Here is a 16,918-nt window from a genome sequence, read left to right as displayed (position 1 = left end):
GCACACTCCCCGGGGCCCTGAAAAGTTGTCACCTCATGAGATTCTGTTTGGGTCCAGCCCTCGGTTAGGGGTATTCTTCCCTCAGCAGTTGACAATGCAATATGATACTTTGTCTGCTTATGTAATTGAACTCACCAAGAAACTTGCTAACATCCATTCTCGAGTTTTGTCTTCATTACCAGATCCAGGATCGGTACCCGTTTCACACTCCCTGAAACCAGGAGACTGGGTGTTGGTGAAGAAGTTTGTGAGGAGAACGCTCGACCCCAGATTTGACGGTCCCTTCCAAGTGCTGCTGACGACACCAACCTCTGTGAAACTAGGGGGAAGGCCCACTTGGATCCACGCATCGCACTGCAAGAAGGCTCCCGTACCAGAAGATACGCCTAAGCCAGAATGATCCTGATGATGGAAAAGACAGTCAAAGAAACAACAAACCTGATGCCGCATCTCCTCCTGGACGAACCTATCCGAATTCAGATTCACCCACCTGATGGCTCCTCCAATCCTGATGATGATGACGAATATGTGGAACTGATCGAACAGAGTCGCCAATATGAGACCATGCATGTTTCTACCTCCGTTTAGGGACAGATCTCCTGATCGCTCATTGCGAAAGACTGTACGGTGTAGGGCGTAGACACTAGGTTTACGTCGGATCGCCGGCAGCACAAAAGAGTTGCAGCGCTTTGGGACAGGAGGCTAGGCTTAGGGCAAGTGATATCTAAGGGGGGCTTGTGATAGAAATATGTATATCATGTAGATCTCACTTGCATGTATACTCCTTTAAATCACATATACTTACACAAAAGCAAATATATATCTATCTACTCAGCTACTTTATAATCAATTGCTTAAAATGGCTGACATAAACTAATATAAGCCAGACAGACTGTTCGGTGTTTTCCACCCAAAAAGCAGAAGAACTCCAGATGTATTAAGTGCTGATGAGTTGTCTCAACTTTGTCCCAGATGCAGAGAACTTCATTTTAGTTGCATAATCAGCAGTCATATGCGCATTAATCACAGTATTCCATATATATCAGATAACCAATAACTGAATTGTATGTTAATTAACTAACCGCCCCAACCACACCTTTCTATATGCTATTATAAAAACTATGTATCAGGAAATAAATGTCCAGTCTTTGATTGAATGTCAAGCTGTCACCACGTGTCAGACTCATTCTTTAAGGGCTCAGAAATAATAATTGGGAGCAGCCGCAGCACACACGGGTAGATTTATCCAACCCAAATTACCATAACAGGTGTCAGCGGCGGCCGATTGTAATGAGTGTCTGCCAGTTAGTAGTCCCAAAAAATAAATACATGTTAATGTCTCGCATTACAACAAAAAGAAAAACCAAAAGGGTGCAATCATTAGGTACAGGGGTGGGCTCCTCTGCGTAGTTTCAGACCTAGTAATTTGGCACAAAGTATTTACTTGGGTAAATATAGGACACTGCCCCTTACTATGTTAAGTACCATCATACATGTCAGCACAATGGTATTGTCAGTGGCAGGAATTTACGGATGTCAGCGCATAGACTAAACATAGGTGGAACTGTGAGAGATAATTGTGCAAGTGGTAGAGCAATGTTTGAGCTGGGGGTGGGGGAACTCTCTTGTGGCCGGCGGTACATGCCCAGGGCCCCTCATGTTACAACAGTGTGTCTGACGTTGGGTGCGCACCACCACCGCCAGAGACACTTTATTGTACTATGAGCGACCCAGTGGCAGTGCCGTAGACCAAAAGCGGGCACACTCACCTCTTCAGACAAACAGCACTCTCACGGGTGCTTGCACCAAGTGGCGATACCACGGCCCCGTGTGGGGAGTTTGGCCATTTAGGGAGGTGTAAACATGTCGTATGCTGGACAATCAGCTGCTGCAAATTACGAGATTGGTAAAGTCATTCAGAGTAGTCCACAGGCAATACCTTTTCATAGGAAAGCTAGGTGTCGGCCGGGCAAGGTGGGGCAAAAGAATTCGAAATCCAGTTGTGGTTCATTTTAATCGGGTTAGATCATCAACATTTTGGGTGGCCAGACGAGTCCTTTTTTCAGTTAATATTGAACCTGCAGCACTGAATACTCTTTCTGATAGGACACTAGCTACCGGGCAAGCAAGCTCCTGCAATGCATATTCTGCCAATTCTGGTTAGATGTCTAATTTGGATGCCCAGTAATCAAATGGGAATGACGGTTGAGGTAGAACATCGATAAGGGATGAAAAATAGTTAGTAACCATACTGGACAAATGTTGTCTCCTGTCACTTTGAATTGATGCAGCAGTACCTGTCCTGTCTGCGGTCATAGCAAAATCACTCCACAACCTGGTCAGAAAACCCCTCTGTCCAACGCCACTTCGGATTTCTGCACCTCTAACACTTCTGGTCTGCTGCCCCCTGCTGCTCGTGTGAGAACGATCACGGGCGCTGTGTGCTGGGAATGCCTGAAGCAAACGGTCAACAAGAGTTGATTGGTTGCTAATATTAGTTCCAAGTTGTCATGTGGCATAATATTTTGCAATTTGCCTTTATAGCGAGGATCAAGGAGGCAGGCCAACCAGTAATCGTCATCGTTCATCATTTTCGTAATGCGTGTGTCCCTTTTGAGGATACGTAAGGCATAATCCGCCATGTGTGCCAAAGTTCCAGTTGTCAAATCTGCGGTTGTGCTTGGTTGAGGGGCAGATTCAGGCAAATCTACGTCACTTGTGTCCCTCAGAAACCCAGAACCCGGCCTTGCCACGCCACCAATTTCCAGTGGCCCCGGAGAAGCGTCCTCATTAAAAAAATACTCATCCCCATCATCCTCCTCATCCTCCTCCTCCTGTTCACCCGCTACCTCGTCCTGTACACTGCCCTGACCAGACAATGGCTGACTATCGTCAAGGCTTTCCTCTTCCTCGGCTGCAGATGCCTGCTCCTTTATGTGCGTCAAACTTTGCATCAGCAGACGCATTAGGGGGATGCTCATGCTTATTATGGCGTTGTCTGCACTAACCAGCCGTGTGCATTCCTCAAAACACTGAAGGACTTGACACATGTCTTGAATCTTTGACCACTGCACACCTGACACCTCCATGTCTGCCATCCTACTGCCTGCCCGTGTATGTGTATCCTCCCACAAATACATAACAGCACGCCTCTGTTCGCACAGTCTCTGAAGCATGTGCAGTGTGGAGTTCCACTTTGTTGCAACGTCGATGATTAGGCGATGCTGGGGAAGGTTCAAAGACCGCTGATAGGTCTGCATACGGCTGGAGTGTACGGGCGAACGGCGAATATGTGAGCAAAGTCAGCGCACTTTGAGGAGCAGGCCGGAAAACCCCAGATAACTTTTCAGGAAGCACTGCACCACCAGGTTTAAGGTGTGAGCCAGGCAAGGAATGTGTTTCAGTTGGGAAAGGGAGATGGCAGCCATGAAATTCCTTCCGTTATCACTCACTACCTTGCCTGCCTCAAGATCTACTGTGCCCAGCCACGACTGCGTTTCTGTCTGCAAGAACTCTGTTGTCGCCCAAACACTTCAATACAAGTGTTCAAACAATTCAAAACAAGCCAATACAGCCTGCTGACGCTTGCCAGTAGCTGCCCCATAATGGGACAACTGGTGTGCAACAGTGCCAGCTGCGGATGGAGTGGTTTGGCGACTGCGGTCTGTGGACGAGCTCTCGCTTCTGCAGAAGGACGAAGAGGAGGAGGAGGGGGTGCGAACACCTACAGCCAACTGTTTCCTAGACCGTGGGCTAGGCAGAACTGTCCCGAAATTGCTGTCCCCTGTGGACCCTGCATCCACCACATTCACCCAGTGTGCCGTGATGGACACGTAACGTCCCTGGCCATGCCTACTGGTCCATGCATCTGTTGTCAGGTGCACCTTTGTACTCACAGATTGCCTGAGTGCATGGACGATGCGCTCTTTAACATGCTGGAGGAGGGCTGGGATGGCTTTTCTCGAAAAGAAGTGTCGACTGGGTAGCTCGTAGCGTGGTACATCGTAGTCCATCAGGGCTTTGAAAGCTTCACTTTCAACTAACCGGTAGGGCTTCATCTCTAACGAGATTAGTCTAGCTATGTGGTCATTCAAACCCTGTGTACGCGGATGCGAGGATAAGTACTTCCTTTTTCTAACCAGAGTCTCATGTAGGGTGAGCTGGACTGGAGAGCTGGAGATCGTGGAACTAGCGGGTGTGCTGGTGGACATGGCAGACTGAGAGACGGTTGGAGACGGTATTGTTTCCGCCTGTGCCCTAGATGCAGTGTTTCCTGCTACGAAACTGGTGATTCCCTGACCCTGACTGCTTTGGCCTGGCAAAGAAACCTGCACAGATACTGCAGGTGGTGCGGAAAATGGTGGCCTTACAGTGACGGCAGGGATGTAGCGTTGGTGACTAGCTTCATTGGCCGAGGGTGCTACAACCTTAAGGGACGTTTGGTAGTTAGTCCAGGCTTGCAAATGCATGGTGGTTAAATGTCTATGCATGCAACTTGTATTGAGACTTTTCAGATTCTGACCTCTGCTTAAGGTAGTTGAACATTTTTGACAGATGACTTTGTGCGGATCAATTGGATGTTGTTTAAAAAAATGCCAGACTGCACTCTTTCGAGCCTCGGATCCCTTTTCAGGCATTGCAGACTGAGCTTTAACCGGATGGCCACGCTGTCCTCCAACAGTTTATGGCTTTGCCACGTGTTTTGTCCCATCTATGGGCCCGGCAGATGGAACCTGTTGCGATGTTGATGCCTGCTGCGGCCCCTCCTCCTCCGCTTCAGAACTGCTGCCGCCTGCACCCTGTTCCCCCAATGGCTGCCAATCGGGGTCAACAACTGGGTCATCTATAACCTCCTCTTCTAGCTCGTGCGCAACTTCATCTGTGTCACCGTGTAAGTCGGTGGTAGAGCGTTCGTGACGGGGCAACATAGTCTCATCAGGGTCTGATTCTGGATCAGTACCCTGCGAGGGCAATGTTGTGGTCTGAGTCAAAGGACCAGCATAGTAGTCTGGCGGTGGCTGTGCATCAGTGCACTCCATGTCAGATTCAACTTGAAATGGGCATGGCCTGTTAACTGCTTCACTTTCTAAGCCAGGGACGGTATGTGTAAAGTGCTCCATGGAGTAAACCGTTGTGTCACCTGCTGCATCCTTCTCTGTTGTTGTTTTTGCTGAAGAGGACAAGGAAGCGACTTGTCCCTGACCGTGAACATCCACTAACGACGCGCTGCTTTTACATTTACCAGTTTCAAAAGAGGAGGCAAAAGAGCTAGAGGCTGAGTCAGCAAGGTAAGCCAAAACTTGCTCTTGCTGCTCCGGTTTTAAAAGCGGTTTTCCTACTCCCAGAAAAGGGAGCGTTCGAGGCCTTCTGTAGCCAGACGACGAACCTGGCTCCACAGCTCCAGACATAGGTGCAATATATTTTTTCCCACGACCACCTGATGCTCCACTACCACTACCATCATTACCAGCTGACAATGAACGCCCACGGCCACGACCTCTTCCACCAGACTTCCTCATTGTTTTAAAAACGTAACCAAAGTAACGGTATTTGTTGCTGTCAAACAACTTACACGGTGAGCTATAACTTCAGTATGATTTAGATATCCCTTTACAAGTGGGTGAGACCGCAAGGAAAATCAGGCACAATGTTACACACTCTGTTTTCGGTGGCACCAAATGAGAGAGATGCCACACACGCAGGACTGTCACTCAAGCAGAAATGTCAATATTGATCTCCCACTTTTTTTTTTTTTTTTTTCAGGGAGACTTTAGAAACAAAATTAAAAAAATGATTTTTTCAGGAAGAATTTAGAAACCAAATAAAAAAAATGATTTTTTCAGGGAGAATTTAGAAACCCAATAAAAAAAAATAGGCTTTCTATGGCCCACTATTTGAGAGAGAGAGATGGCACACCCAGGAGTCAAGACTGGCACACAAGCAGAAAGGGCAATATTAATCTCCCACTGATTTCTTTTTATTTTTTCAGGGAGAATTTAGAAACCCAATAAAAAAAAAAATAGGCTTTCTATGGCCCACTATTTGAGAGAGAGAGAGAGATGGCACACCCAGGAGTCAAGACTGGCACACAAGCAGAAAGGGCAATATTAATCTCCCACTGATTTTTTTTTTTTTTTTCAGGGAGACTTTAGAAACAAAATAAAAAAAATGATTTTTTCAGGAAGAATTTAGAAACCAAATAAAAAAAAAATGATTTTTTCAGGGAGAATTTAGAAACCAAATAAAAAACAAAAAAATAGGCTTTCTATGGCCCACAATTTGAGAGAGAGATGGCACACCCTGGAGTCAAGACTGGCACACAAGCAGAAAGGGCAATATTAATCTCCCACTGATTTTTTTTTTATTTTTTCAGGGAGAATTTAGAAACCCAATAATAAAAAAAAAAATATATGCTTTCTATGGCCCACTATTTGAGAGAGAGAGATGGCACACCCAGGAGTCAAGACTGGCACACAAGCAGAAAGGGCAATATTAATCTCCCACTGATTTTTTTTTATTTTTTCAGGGAGAATTTAGAAACCCAATAAAAAAAAATAGGCTTTCTATGGCCCACTATTTGAGAGAGAGAGAGAGATGGCACACCCAGGAGTCAAGACTGGCACACAAGCAGAAAGGGCAATATTAATCTCCCACTGATTTTTTTTTATTTTTTCAGGGAGACTTTAGAAACAAAATTAAAAAAAATGATTTTTTCAGGAAGAATTTAGAAACCAAATAAAAAACAAAAAAATAGGCTTTCTATGGCCCACTATTTGAGAGAGAGAGATGGCACACCCAGGAGTCAGGAGTGGCACACAAGCAGAAAGGGCAATATTAATCTCCCACTGATTTTTTTTTATTTTTTCAGGGAGAATTTAGAAACCAAAAAAAAAAAAATTAATAGGCTTTCTATGGCCCTCTATTTGAGAGAGAGATGGCACACTCAGGACTGGCACACAAGCCCTAAGGCCAATATTAATCTCCCACTGTTTTTTTTTTTCAGGGAGAATTTATAAACCCACAAAAAAAAAACAGAAAAATAAAAAGGCTTTCTATGGCCCACTATGTGAGAGAGATGGCACACACAGGGATGGCACTCTAGCAGAAATGCCAATCTTAATCTCCCACAACTTATTTTTTAGGGAGAAAAAAAAAAACAGGGACTGTCCTACAATTACTATCTCCCTGCAGTAATCTCAGCCAGTTATGGCAGGCAGCAATAAGGAGTGGACTGATGCACAAATTAAATAAAAAGTGTGGACAAAAACAAGATAGCTGTGCAGAAAGGAAGGAACAACGGGATTTGTGCTTTGAAAAAAGCAGTTGGTTTGCACAGCGGCGTACACAGCAATGCAGCTATCAGGTCTTTTCGGATGATTGGGAGTCTCATGTGAAGCAGGTCAGAATGGTGTTCCAGGTCCTTCGTGCAAATTCCTTGTTTGTGAAGGGGTTAAAGTGTCTCTTTGGAGTTTAGAAGGTTTCATTTTGGGGGTTCATTTTTTCCCCTTCTACTATCGAGATGGACCCTGTTAAAGTCCAAGCCATTTACGATTGGACTCAGCCGACATCTGTGAAGAGAATGCAAAAGTTCCTGGGCTTTGCTAATTTTTATCGGCGCTTCATCGCTAATTTTTCTAGTGTTGCTAAACCGTTGACTGATTTGACCAAGAAGGGTGCTGATGTGGTCAATTGGTCTTCTGCAGCTGTAGAGGCTTTTCAGGAGTTGAAGCATCGTTTTTCTTCTGCCCCTGTGTTGTGCCAGCCAGATGTTTCGCTCCCGTTTCAGGTTGAGGTTGATGCTTCTGAGATTGGAGCTGGGGCTGTTTTGTCGCAAAGAAGTTCTGATGGCTCGGTGATGAAACCATGTGCTTTCTTTTCTAGAAAGTTTTCGCCTGCTGAGCGCAATTATGATGTTGGTAATCAAGAGTTGTTGGCCATGAAGTGGGCATTCGAGGAGTGGCGTCATTGGCTTGAAGGAGCCAAGCATCGCGTGGTGGTCTTGACAGATCACAAGAATTTGACTTATCTTGAGTCTGCCAAACGGTTGAATCCGAGACAGGCTCGATGGTCGTTATTTTTCTCCCGTTTTGATTTTGTTGTTTCGTACCTTCCGGGCTCTAAGAATGTGAAGGCTTATGCCCTGTCAAGGAGTTTTGTGCCTGACTCTCCGGGTGTTCCTGAGCCGGCGGGTATTCTTAAAGAGGGGGTAATTTTGTCTGCCATCTCCCCTGATTTGCGGCGGGTGCTGCAAAAATTTCAGGCTGATAGACCTGACCGTTGCCCAGCAGAGAAACTGTTTGTCCCTGATAGATGGACTAGTAGAGTTATCTCTGAGATTCATTGTTCAGTGTTGGCTGGGCATCCTGGAATCTTTGGTACCAGAGATTTGGTGGCTTGATCCTTTTGGTGGCCGTCTTTGTCACGGGATGTGCGTTCTTTTGTGCAGTCCTGTGGGACTTGTGCTCAGGCTAAGCCCTGCTGTTCTCGTGCCAGTGGGTTGCTTTTGCTCTTGCCGGTCCCGAAGAGGCCTTGGATGCATATTTCTATGGATTTTATTTCGGATCTTCCCGTCTCTCAAAAGATGTCGGTCATTTGGGTGGTTTGTGATCGCTTTTCTAAGATGGTCCATTTGGTACCTTTGTCTAAATTGCCTTCCTCCTCTGATTTGGTGCCATTATTTTTCCAGCATGTGGTTTGTTTACATGGTATCCCGGAGAACATCGTTTCTGACAGAGGTTCCCAGTTTGTTTCGAGGTTTTGGCGATCTTTTTGTGCTAGGATGGGCATTGATTTGTCTTTTTCCTCGGCTTTCCATCCTCAGACAAATGGCCAAACCGAACGAACTAATCAGACTTTGGAAACATATCTGAGATGCTTTGTTTCTGCTGATCAGGATGATTGGGTGTCCTTTTTGCCGTTGGCTGAGTTCGCCCTTAATAATCGGGCCAGCTCGGCTACTTTGGTTTCGCTGTTTTTCTGCAATTCTGGTTTCCATCCGCGTTTCTCTTCAGGGCAGGTTGAGTCTTCGGACTGTCCTGGTGTAGATACTGTGGTGGATAAGTTGCATCAGATTTGGACTCATGTGGTGGACAATTTGACATTGTCCCAGGAGAAGGCTCAATGTTTCGCTAACCGCCGGCGTTGTGTGGGTCCCCGACTTCGTGTTGGGGATTTGGTTTGGTTGTCATCTCGTTATGTTCCTATGAAGGTTTCCTCTCCTAAGTTTAAGCCTCGTTTCATTGGTCCGTATAAGATTTCTGAGGTTATCAATCCTGTGTCATTTCGTTTGGCCCTTCCTGCTTCTTTTGCCATTCATAATGTGTTCCATAGGTCGTTGTTGCGGAGATACGTGGCGCCTGTGGTTCCATCCGTTGATCCTCCTGCCCCGGTGTTGGTTGAGGGGGAGTTGGAGTATGTGGTGGAGAAGATTTTGGATTCTCGTATTTCGAGACGGAAACTCCAGTACCTGGTCAAGTGGAAGGGTTATGGTCAGGAAGATAATTCCTGGGTTTTTGCCTCTGATGTTCATGCTGCCGATCTGGTTCGTGCCTTTCATTTGGCTCGTCCTGGTCGGCCTGGGGGCTCTGGTGAGGGTTCGGTGACCCCTCCTCAAGGGGGGGTACTGTTGTGAATTCTGTTGTCGGGCTCCCTCCTGTGGTCATGAATGGTACTTCGGCTGGTTCTGTCCATGGACTTTCTCTGGTGGCTGTGGGTGTTTCTGAGTTTCCTTCCACAGGTGACGAGGTTAATTCGTTAGCTGGCTGCTCTATTTAACTCCACTTAGTTCTTTGCTCCTTGCCACCTGTCAATGTTCCAGTATTGGTCTAGTTCACTCCTGGATCGTTCTTGTGATCTGTCTTCCCAGCAGAAGCTAAGTGTCGGCTTGTTTTTCTCTGGTTTGCTATTTTTCTGTCCAGCTTGCTATTTGATTGTTGTCTTGCTTGCTGGAAGCTCTGGGACGCAGAAGGAGTGCCTCCGCACCGTGAGTCGGTGCGGAGGGTGTTATGGCTGGCAATCAGGCAACACAGCGTGCAGTAATCAGCGCACATACAGAGATCTGGCAATAACCAAAAACAATAGGACGAGCTCTGAGACGTGGAATCTCTGTAGACTGCAATACCTGATCTATCCTCACACAACTATAAGCAGCAGTGGATTGCGCCTATCACTACCTATGCAACTCGGCACTGCCTGAGGAGCTGACTAGCCTGAAGATAGAAATACAAGCCTGACTTACCTCAGAGAAATACCCCAAAGGAATAGGCAGCCCCCCACATATAATGACTGTTAGCAAGATGAAAAGACAAACGTAGGAATGAAATAGATTCAGCAAAGTGAGGCCCGATATTCTAGACAGAGCGAGGATAGCAAAGAGAACTATGCAGTCTACAAAAAACCCTAAAACGAAAACCACGCAAAGGGGCAAAAAGACCCACCGTGCCGAACTAACAGCACGGCGGTGCACCCCTTTGCTTCTCAGAGCTTCCAGCAAAAGTTAATAGCAAGCTGGACAGAAAAAACAGAAAACAAACTAGAAGCACTTATCTAGCAGAGCAGCAGGCCCAAGGAAAGATGCAGTAGCTCAGATCCAACACTGGAACATTGACAAGGAGCAAGGAAGACAGACTCAGGTGGAGCTAAATAGCAAGGCAGCCAACGAGCTCACCAAAACACCTGAGGGAGGAAGCCCAGAGACTGCAATACCACTTGTGACCACAGAAGTGAATTCAGCCACAGAATTCACAACAGTACCCCCCCCTTGAGGAGGGGTCACCGAACCCTCACCAGAACCCCCAGGCCGACCAGGATGAGCCACATGAAAGGCACGAACAAGATCTGGGGCATGGACATCAGAGGCAAAAACCCAGGAATTATCTTCCTGAGCATAACCCTTCCATTTGACCAGATACTGGAGTTTCCGTCTAGAGACACGAGAATCCAAAATCTTCTCCACAATATACTCCAATTCCCCCTCCACCAAAACAGGGGCAGGAGGCTCCACAGATGGAACCATAGGTGCCACGTATCTCCTCAACAACGACCTATGGAATACATCATGTATGGAAAAGGAGTCTGGGAGGGTCAGACGAAAAGACACCGGATTGAGAATCTCAGAAATCCTATACGGACCAATAAAACGAGGTTTAAATTTAGGAGAGGAAACCTTCATAGGAATATGACGAGAAGATAACCAAACCAGATCCCCAACACGAAGTCGGGGTCCCACACGGCGTCTGCGATTAGCGAAAAGCTGAGCCTTCTCCTGGGACAAGGTCAAATTGTCCACTACCTGAGTCCAGATCTGCTGCAACCTGTCCACCACAGAATCCACACCAGGACAGTCCGAAGACTCAACCTGTCCTGAAGAGAAACGAGGATGGAACCCAGAATTGCAGAAAAATGGAGAGACCAAGGTAGCCGAGCTGGCCCGATTATTAAGGGCGAACTCAGCCAACGGCAAAAATGACACCCAATCATCCTGGTCAGCGGAAACAAAACATCTCAGATATGTTTCCAAGGTCTGATTGGTTCGTTCGGTCTGGCCATTAGTCTGAGGATGGAAGGCCGAGGAGAAAGATAGGTCAATGCCCATCCTACCACAAAAGGCTCGCCAGAACCTCGAGACAAACTGGGAACCTCTGTCAGAAACAATATTCTCAGGAATGCCATGTAAACGAACCACATGCTGGAAGAACAAAGGCACCAAATCAGAGGAGGAAGGCAATTTAACCAAGGGCACCAGATGGACCATTTTAGAAAAGCGATCACAGACCACCCAAATGACCGACATCTTTTGAGAAACGGGAAGGTCAGAAATGAAATCCATCGAAATATGTGTCCAAGGCCTCTTCGGGACCGGCAAGGGCAAAAGCAACCCACTGGCACGTGAACAGCAGGGCTTAGCCCTAGCACAAATTCCACAGGACTGCACAAAAGCACGCACATCCCGCGACAGAGACGGCCACCAGAAGGATCTAGCAACCAACTCCCTGGTACCAAAGATTCCTGGATGACCGGCCAGCACCGAACAATGAAGTTCAGAGATAACTTTACTAGTCCACCTATCAGGGACGAACAGTTTCTCGGCCGGACAACGATCAGGTTTATTAGCCTGAAATTTCTGCAACACTCTCCGCAAATCAGGAGAGATGGCAGACACAATGACTCCTTCCTTGAGGATACTCGCCGGCTCAGATAACCCCGGAGAGTCGGGCACAAAACTCCTAGACAGAGCATCCGCCTTCACATTTTTAGAGCCCGGAATGTATGAAATCACAAAATCAAAACGAGCAAAAAATAACGACCAACGGGCCTGTCTAGGATTCAAGAGCTTGGCAGACTCAAGATAAGTAAGGTTCTTATGATCAGTCAAAACCACCACGCGATGCTTAGCACCCTCAAGCCAATGACGCCACTCCTCGAATGCCCACTTCATGGCCAGCAACTCTCGGTTGCCCACATCATAATTACGCTCAGCAGCAGAAAATTTCCTGGAAAAGAAAGCACATGGTTTGAACACTGAGCAACCAGAACCTCTCTGTGACAAAACCGCCCCTGCACCAATCTCAGAAGCATCAACCTCGACCTGGAACGGAAGAGAAACATCAGGTTGACACAACACAGGGGCACAACAAAAACGACGCTTCAACTCCTGAAAAGCTTCCACGGCAGCAGAAGACCAATTAACCAAATCAGCACCCTTCTTGGTCAAATCGGTCAATGGTCTGGCAATGCTAGAAAAATTACAGATGAAGCGACGATAAAAATTAGCAAAGCCCAGGAATTTCTGCAGACTTTTTAGAGATGTCGGCTGGGTCCAATCCTGGATGGCCTGAACCTTAACCGGATCCATCTCGATAGTAGAAGGGGAAAAGATGAACCCCAAAAATGAAACTTTCTGCACACCGAAGAGACACTTTGATCCCTTCACGAACAAGGAATTAGCACGCAGTACCTGGAAAACCATTCTGACTTGCTTCACATGAGACTCCCAATCATCTGAGAAGATCAAAATGTCATCCAAGTAAACAATCAAGAATTTATCCAGATACTCACGGAAAATGTCATGCATAAAAGACTGAAAAACAGATGGAGCATTGGCAAGTCCGAACGGCATCACCAGATACTCAAAATGACCCTCGGGCGTATTAAATGCCGTTTTCCATTCATCTCCCTGCCTGATTCTCACCAGATTATACGCACCACGAAGATCAATCTTAGTAAACCAACTAGCCCCCTTAATCCGAGCAAACAAGTCAGAAATCAATGGCAAGGGATACTGAAACTTAACAGTGATCTTATTAAGAAGGCGGTAATCAATACACGGTCTTAGCGAACCATCCTTCTTGGCTACAAAAAAGAACCCTGCTCCCAATGGTGACGACGATGGGCGAATATGTCCCTTCTCCAGGGACTCCTTCACATAACTGCGCATAGCGGTGTGTTCAGGTACAGACAAATTAAATAAACGACCCTTAGGGAATTTACTACCAGGAATCAAATCGATAGCACAATCACAATTCCTATGCGGAGGTAGGGCATCAGACTTGGACTCTTCAAATACATCCTGAAAGTCCGACAAGAACTCTGGGATGTCAGAAGGAATGGATGACGAAATAGACAAAAATGGAACATCACCATGTACTCCCTGACAACCCCAGCTGGTTACCGACATAGAGTTCCAATCCAATACTGGATTATGGGTTTGTAGCCATGGCAACCCCAACACGACCACATCATGCAAATTATGCAGTACCAGAAAGCGAATAACTTCCTGATGTGCAGGAGCCATGCACATGGTCAGCTGGGCCCAGTACTGAGGCTTATTCTTGGCCAAAGGTGTAGCATCAATTCCTCTCAACGGAATAGGACACCGCAAAGGCTCCAAGAAAAATCCACAACGTTTAGCATAATCCAAATCCATCAGATTCAGGGCAGCGCCTGAATCCACAAACGCCATGACAGAATACGATGACAAAGAGCACATTAAGGTAATGGACAAAAGGAATTTTGACTGTACAGTACCAATAACGGCAGAGCTATCGAACCGCCTAGTGCGTTTAGGACAATTAGAAATAGCATGAGTAGAATCACCACAATAGAAACACAGTCTGTTCAGACGTCTGTGTTCTTGCCGTTCTACTTTAGTCATAGTCCTGTCGCACTGCATAGGCTCAGGTTTACTCTCAGACAATACCGCCAGATGGTGCACAGATTTACGCTCGCGCAAGCGACGACCGATCTGAATGGCCAAGGACATAGACTCATTCAAACCAGCAGGCATAGGAAATCCCACCATTACATCCTTAAGAGCTTCAGAGAGACCCTTTCTGAACAAAGCCGCTAGTGCAGATTCATTCCACAGAGTAAGTACTGACCACTTCCTAAATTTCTGACAATATACTTCTACATCATCCTGACCCTGGCATAAAGCCAGCAGATTTTTCTCAGCCTGATCCACTGAATTAGGCTCATCGTAAAGCAATCCCAGCGCCTGGAAAAATGCATCAACATTACGCAATGCAGAATCTCCTGGTGCAAGAGAAAACGCCCAGTCCTGTGGGTCGCCGCGCAAAAAAGAAATAATAATCAAAACCTGTTGAATAGGATTACCAGAAGAATGAGGTTTCAAGGCCAAAAATAGCTTACAATTATTTCTGAAGCTCAGGAACTTAGTTCTGTCACCAAAAAACAAATCAGGAATCGGAATTCTTGGTTCTAGCATCGATTTCTGATCAATAGTATCTTGAATCTTTTGTACATTTACAACGAGATTATCCATTGAGGAGCACAGAGCCTGAATATCCATGTCCACAGCTGTGTCCTGAAGCACTCTAATGTCTAGGGGAAAAAAAAGACTGAAGACAGAGCTAAGAAAAAAAAATGATGTCAGGATTTCTTTTTTCCCTCTATTGGGAATCATTGGGTGGCTCCTTGTACTGTTATGGCTGGCAATCAGGCAACACAGCGTGCAGTAATCAGCGCACATACAGAGATCTGGCAATAACCAAAAACAATAGGACGAGCTCTGAGACGTGGAATCTCTGTAGACTGCAATACCTGATCTATCCTCACACAACTATAAGCAGCAGTGGATTGCGCCTATCACTACCTATGCAACTCGGCACTGCCTGAGGAGCTGACTAGCCTGAAGATAGAAATACAAGCCTGACTTACCTCAGAGAAATACCCCAAAGGAATAGGCAGCCCCCCACATATAATGACTGTTAGCTAGATGAAAAGACAAACGTAGGAATGAAATAGATTCAGCAAAGTGAGGCCCGATATTCTAGACAGAGCGAGGATAGCAAAGAGAACTATGCAGTCTACAAAAAACCCTAAAACGAAAACCACGCAAAGGGGCAAAAAGACCCACCGTGCCGAACTAACAGCACGGCGGTGCACCCCTTTGCTTCTCAGAGCTTCCAGCAAAAGTTAATAGCAAGCTGGACAGAAAAAACAGAAAACAAACTAGAAGCACTTATCTAGCAGAGCAGCAGGCCCAAGGAAAGATGCAGTAGCTCAGATCCAACACTGGAACATTGACAAGGAGCAAGGAAGACAGACTCAGGTGGAGCTAAATAGCAAGGCAGCCAACGAGCTCACCAAAACACCTGAGGGAGGAAGCCCAGAGACTGCAATACCACTTGTGACCACAGAAGTGAATTCAGCCACAGAATTCACAACAGGAGGGTCTTTTTGCGCCCTCTGCGTGGTCTTTTTGTAGGTTTTGTGCTGACCGCAAAGCTACCTTTCCTATCCTCAGTCTGTTCAGTAAGTCGGACCTCACTTTGCTAAATCTATTTCATCTCTGTGTTTGTATTTTCATCTCTACTCACAGTCATTATATGTGGGGGGCTGCCTTTTCCTTTGGGGAATTTCTCTGAGGCAAGGTAGGCTTTATTTTTCTATCTTTAGGGCTAGCTAGTTCCTTAGGCTGTGCCGAGTTGCATAGGGAGCGTTAGGAGCAATCCACGGCTATTTCTAGTGTGGTTGATAGGATTAGGGATTGCGGTCAGCAGAGTTCCCACGTCCCAGAGCTCGTCCTATATTATCAGTAACTATCAGGTCATTCCGTTTGCTATTATCCACCAGGTCCATTGTTGTCCTGACCACCAGGTCATAACAATTTACCTTGGGCTCCAGCACCACCAGCTGTTTCCGGGCAGTGTCTTTGGCACGAGTACTCTCTCATGTCCAGTCTAGTTCCAGCATGCCATCTGTTTCCGGGTAGTGTCAATGTCACTTTGCCTCCAATACGTTGTCCTGTCATGTTGTGGTCGGGTTAGCCTACTCTATGGTGCCTGCAGTTTAGGTGCTTACTATGTGGGCTGCGGGATCTGGCAATGAAGGCTGGTTCCGTAGTGCCAATAGGACAAGCACCCCCTGTAGGACTGTGGGTTTCGGTAACTCTGGCCGGCTCGCGGCCTTGCAACTTTTTTCTTCATGTGTACCTTCTGCTGCCTATCTGAGTTCCAGTGCCATTAGCTGGTTCTTTGGAAGTCAATCTTGAATATGTCCCCCTGGGTTCCAGTATCATCAGCTGGTTCCAGGCAGTGCCTTTGGATTAGGTGTCTACCTCTCGGTATCCGAGTTTCACCAATGTCTGGTGGTCCTTGGTAGTGCTTTCTGGCACAGGTACCTCCTGCTAAGTAACCGGGTTCCAGTACCATCAGCTGGTCCTCGGTAGTTCCATTGGCTCTTGTACCTTCTACTACGCATCCAGGTTCCAGTACCGTCAGCTGGTTCTCGGCAGTTCCTCAGCCTTCTTGTACCTTCTGCTACATTTCCAAGTTCAAGCTTTTTTAAATGGTTTTTGGTAATCACTCTGGATCTCCCTGACGATGACCCCAAAGATGATGACCCTGAAGACCACCCCGAAGAAGACAACGACCCTGAAGATGACGAAGATGACGAC

The sequence above is a fragment of the Ranitomeya imitator genome, chromosome 1 (genome assembly GCF_032444005.1).
Source record: "Ranitomeya imitator isolate aRanImi1 chromosome 1, aRanImi1.pri, whole genome shotgun sequence".
Taxonomy (NCBI): domain Eukaryota; kingdom Metazoa; phylum Chordata; class Amphibia; order Anura; family Dendrobatidae; genus Ranitomeya; species Ranitomeya imitator.
The sequence above is the reverse complement of the archived record's forward strand: the minus strand, read 5'-3'. Positions refer to the sequence as shown.